This window comes from Gossypium hirsutum, chromosome D04 (genome assembly GCF_007990345.1).
Source record: "Gossypium hirsutum isolate 1008001.06 chromosome D04, Gossypium_hirsutum_v2.1, whole genome shotgun sequence".
Lineage (NCBI taxonomy): Eukaryota > Viridiplantae > Streptophyta > Magnoliopsida > Malvales > Malvaceae > Gossypium > Gossypium hirsutum.
Window position 1 is genome coordinate 37,609,532 of NC_053440.1, and position 6,298 is coordinate 37,615,829.

A 6,298-nucleotide genomic window follows, 5' to 3' on the forward strand; every position below is an offset into this window, starting at 1 on the left:
TGTTTAATCATCTAAGGTAGCTGAGGGTTAAATTAGCAACGGTATCTAATGATACATTAGCCTTGCATAATTTGCAAGATTATTATGATTAAATTGTTTCAAGGTAGGAATACATTGTTACCTCATGTAATCTTTTATGTGCTTATGAGATTGAATTAATTTTTTGAATTGGTATAGAGATATGTACAAGAGATTATTTTAATTTCATAAGTATGTATGTGCATTAACACATTTACTTATTAAAATTTGTTTAATCGGTTGAATTGACATAAAGATATAGTTAAGAGATAAATGGATTTTGCTAGGTGAGTATGTTCATAAGTTAGAAAATTACCAAGTTGCCGTGAATTTATTGATAACAACATGAACATGAGTTTAGTAATTCTAAGTTAGGAGATGTAATTAATCTATACAATTATGCCATGTAACACCCCTAACCCATATCTATCGTCGAAACAGGGTTACGGAGCATTACCCGAATTTACAGAACATATAATAGATATCTTATGTTATTTAACATTCATAATGAATCATATCGTCCCTTATATGAGCCCTCGAGGCCCAAAATATGCATTAAAAACAAGTCAGGACTAAACCAGGTACTCAAAGAATTTTTCGTGAAATTTCAAATTTTTCCTAGGTGCAGAGGACATACGCTCGTATGGCCAGGCCATGTAGGAATTCGAAATAGGACACATTACCATGACCCAGCCCATGTTAGTACCCGTGTAACTCTCTGACTTGGGTCACACGGCCAAGCCACACGCTCGTGTGCTAGGCCATGTGAACATCATTAAATAAGTGCATGGGTCACACCGTCAAGCCACACACCCATGTGCCAGGCCGTGTGATCAAATCTGAGCATTTTGTTTCGAATTTTAAAGATGCAGGGGACACACGGCGAGATCACGCGCCCATGTGCTAGGCCGTGTGTCACACACGGCTGAGACACACGCCTGTGTGGACAAAAATAGGTCATTTCCAAGGCCACTTTTCTCACCCAAATTGCCTTCCACCTATATCAACACTTTAACACATTCACAAGACAATTCCAATTATTCAAATCAAGCTAAAACTAAGTTTGGTACATATTATAACATCCTATATATCCAAGTATTCAATTTCCCCTAATTGAACCATTTCACATACATGCATATCTTATCAATTATACTAACTCAAATTAATTAATAATGAGCCTATATAATTTCCATCATTTAACCAATTCAAAGACTCATAAAACACATTAAGATCATATATAAACTCATCAAAATATGTCATTCACAAGCCATTCCAATGGCTAGTTACAACCAAACATTTACATTTTCATCATTTTTCATATTTAGCCTATACATGCCATTATATCCAAAATTAGTTTACTATATATATACCGAAAAGTTCGAGGGATAGTATGATGTGACTCCGACCAACTTCCAACCTTTACGAGCCTCCGAGTACTATAAAAACTGAGGAAATAAAACAGAGTAAGCATTTAATGCTTAGTAAGTTCGTATAACAAGAAATTAACTTACTATTTAATTCATATTTAAGGTAAGCAAATAAACATGCTCAAGCCAATTTGGCCATTTGCCAAAACACATATCGTCATCAAACACATATCGATGGATACACAGTCAATTCATATTCGGGAATACTCATTAGAGCACATAATCAAAAAGCTCTCTCTTGAGCCATATAACGGGAAGCTCATATGAGCCATTTAATGGGAAGCTTATCTGAGCTGTATAACGGGAAGCTCATAAGAGCCACAATCAAGAAGCTCATGCAAGCCAATAACGGGTAGCTCCGAAAAGCCATTAATCAGGAAGCTCCGGATAGCCATATATCGAGAAGTTCAAGTGAGCCATATCGGGAAGCTCCGGAGATCCATTAATCAGGAAGCTCATAATGAGCCTTTAATCGGGAAGCTTCGAAGAGCCATATATCGGAGCGCTCATAAGAGTTGTGCTGTGTCTACAACACATGTAGAATCACAACCAATCGGGATGCTCTAAAGACCTATTAACGGGAAGCTAACAAGAACCATATAACGGGAAGCTCAAGAGGGTCAAATATCAGGATGCTCATGAGATCTAATGACGGGACGCTCTTTTGAGCTATGGTGTGTTCGCAACATATGCAGGACTACAACCAATTCGGGAACCCTGTATCCATCCAATCTCATTTATCCAAACGAGACTTATTATTTCTCAGGTATTATCGGATATGTGATGAATTTTATACATATGGAATTTGTACAATTCACATATACAACATCCAATTCAAACATATAAATATATGCAATTTAGTTACACGAACTTACCTCGACAATTATTCGTGTACACAAAATCTACTAATCCGACACTTTTTCTTTTCCATGATCTAACTCTGTATTTAGTCTATCCGAATCTATAGAGTAAATTTAGCTCAATTTAATACAATTCATATTCAATTCAATTCAATTCACATCTTAGAAAAAATTACCATTTTGCCCCTATACTTTTATTTAATTACAATTTCGTCCGTAGGCTCAGAAAATGAAATTCATGCAATTTAATCCTTATTCCAAGTAGATTTTACATGTAACATTAATAGCCCATGTATTTCACAATATTTATAATTTTTCCATGAATTTTACATCTTTACAATTTAGTCCCTAAATCACTATTTCATCAAAATTCACTTTACAAAAGTTGCTTATCTAGCAACAACCTTTTATTTTCTACCATAAAATTTCATAATTCAACTATATTCATCCATGGAAAAACCCTAATACTTTGATAACTTTGTAAATTAATTCCCAAGATAGCTAAATTAAGTTATTACGATCTCGGAAACATAAAAATTACTAAAAACGGGACTTGAATAATCACTTAATTGAGCCAAATAAGCTTGCTACCTTCAAGCTCTTCTAACTAGGGTTTCCATGTAAAATAATTTGGGAAAGATGATGAAAAAGATGATATTTTTATTTAATCATTTATCATTTTTTATTATTTCCACTTTATAATTTAGTTCTTTTTTATTTCATTTTCCATGGATGAATCATCATACTTATCTGTTAACTCTTCTAAATGGTCTATTTGTCATATAAGGACCTCAAATTCTGAATTCCATAGCTAATTGATCCTTTTAGCTACTAGAATTACGCTTTTACTTGTTAAGCAATTTGGTCCTTTTCTCAATTAAACATGAAATCGATAAAATTTTCTTAATAAAATTTTCATACGATATTTCTATCATAATGTAGACCATGCAATAATATTAAAATAATTTTTCTTTCAAACTCGAATTTGTGGTCCCGAAACCACTGTTCCAATTTCACTGAAAACGGGGGCTGTTACAACTCTCCCCCCTTTAAAGAATTTTCACTCTAAAAAATCTTACCAGTAAAGAGGTTCGGATAATACTTTCTCATAGTTTCCTCAGGTTCCCAGGTAGCTTCTTCTATATCGTGTAGCTGGCAAAGGACTTTTACTAAGCTGCATTTTTATTTCTCAATTCTTTCGTCTCACGTGCCAGGATTTTGATCGGTTCCTCACTGTAAGTCATGTCAGGCTGAATCTCAACCTCTTTCGGGGAGATAACATGTGAAGGATCTGACCAATACCATCGCAACATAGTCACATGAAAAACATTGTGAATTTTGTCAAGTTTTGGCAGTAATGCCAATCAGTACCGAATAGGTCCGATCCTTTCATTGATCTCATATGGCCCAATAAATCGTGGACACAATTTTCCTTTACGGCCAAACCGAAGAATTTTCCTCCAAGGCGACACTTTCAAGAATACCTTGTCGCCAACTTGAATTTCTATTTCTTTTCATTTAAGATTTGCATAGGATTTCTGACGATCAGAAGCTACTTTTAAACTATCTCGGGTCACTTTCACTTTTTCTTCAGTTTCCCGGATCAAATCAACTCCATGTATCTTTTTCTCACTGAGCTCAGTTCAATACAACGGAGTTCTACATTTATGACCATATAGAGCTTCATACGGTGCCATTTTAATACTTGACTTATAACTACTATTGTATGCGAATTTGACTAACGGAAAATATTTTCCCAATTGCCTTCGAATTCTAAAATACAACACCGAAGCATATCTTCTAGAATTTGTATTACCCGTTCAGATTGACCATCAGTTTAAGGATGAAATGCGGTACTAAAATGTAATTGCGTACCGAAGGCCTCTTATAACTTGTTCCAGAATCAGGATGTAAACTGCGGATCTCTATCAGAAAAATGGAGATTAGCACTCCATGTTACCTGAAAATCTCTGAAACATAGAATTCTGCTAATCTATCCAGAGAGAAATCCATACGTACCAGGATAAAATGTGCAGACTTTGCCAAATGGTCGACGATTACCCAAATAGCATTTTTTTTCTCAAAGATAGGGGCAACCCCGATACAAAGTCCATACTAACTCTTTCCCATTTCCATTCTGGTATCGTTAGTGGCTGTAAAAGTCCCGAAGGTACCTGATGTTTAGCTTTAACTTGTTGACATATCAAACATTTATATACGAATTCAGAAATATCATGTTTCATTCCCGGCCACCAGTATATTTGTTTCAAATCATTGTACATTTTATTAGTACTGGGATGGACAGACATAGTACTACTGTGAGCTTCGTATAAAATCTTCTATAGATGTTCTGAATTCTTTAGTACACAGACTATTCCTTGAAATAATAGACAATCATCGAGTCCAATCTGAAATTCTGATTCAGAAGTCGATTCACATTGTACCGGTTTAGCTTTCAACTTACTATCACTTTTTTGAGCTTCACAGATCTGCTACAGAAATGTCGGTTAGCTTTTAGCTCAGCCAAGATTGAACTATCATCAGACAATAACAATCGAGTATTTATTGTTCGTAAAGCAAACAGAGACTTTCTACTCAGAGTATCTACAACTACATTTGCTTTTCTTAGATGATAATCAATTACCAAATCATAATATTTTAACAGTTCAAGTCATCTCTATTGTCTTAGATTCAAATCTTTTTGCGACATTCAGTACTTTAAACTTTTGTGATCAATGAATATATGACACTTTTCACCGAAAAGTAGTGTCCTAAATTTTTAGCGCAAATATAACAGCTGCCAATTCTAAATCATGTATTGGGTTATTCTTTTCATGTGGTTTAAGTTGTCTAGAAGCATAGACTATTACTTTACCTTCCTGCATCAAAACACAGCCTAAACCATTTAATGATGCATCGCTATATATCGCAAATTCCTTACCAGATTCAGGCTGAACTAGAATTGGTGCTTCAATCAATAGAGCTTTCAAACAGTCAAAAATTTGCTAACATTTATCAGTCCATTCAAATTTAACATCTTTCTGTAGTAGCTTTGTCATCGGAGAAGTTATCATCGAAAACCCTTGTGCAAATCTCCGATAATAACTAGCTAATCCCAGAAAGATTCTGGCTTCAGACACATTTTTTGGTGGTTTCTAGTTATCAATAGCTGAAATTTTACTGAGATCAACTCTAATACCTTCAACCGACACTATATGTCCTAGAAAACCAACTTCTCGAAGCCAGAATTCACACTTGCAAAATTTAGCATACAGTTGTTTCTCATACAGAGTTTGTAGAACAATTATCAAATGATTAGAATGCTCGGTTTCATCTCAAGAATATACCAGAATATCATCAATGAATACCACCACAAATTTATCCAGATACGGTCTGAAAATCCTATTCATTAAAGCCATAAATACCACAGGTGCATTAGTCAAACCAAACGGCATCACAAGAAATTCATAATGCCCATACCTAGTTCTGAAGGTTGTTTTTGGCACATTCGAGTCTTTTACTCGTAACTGATAGTAGCTAGAATGGATATCTATCTTCAAAAATATTGTAGCACCTTTCAACTAGTCAAACAAGTCATCAATACGAGGCAGTGGATACTTATTCTTAATTGTGACTTTACTGAGTTGTCTGTAATCAATACACAATCTTAATGATCTGTCCTTTTTCTTAACAAATAGAACCGGTGCACTCCATGGTGAAAAACTAGGTCGAGCAAAACCCTTATCAGTCAGTTCTTGCAACTGTGCTTTTAACTCATTTAATTCTGTAGGGGTCATTCTGTAGGGTGCTATAGATATTGGTGTTGTGCCCGAAACAATATCTATAGAAAATTCCACTTCTCTAACCAGCGATAATCCGGGTAATTCTTCCAAAAAAAACATCAGGATATTCACATACCACTGGCAATGATTTAATCTTTGATTCAGACACTTCAGTATCCAACACATAAGCAAGGTAAGCATGATACCCTTT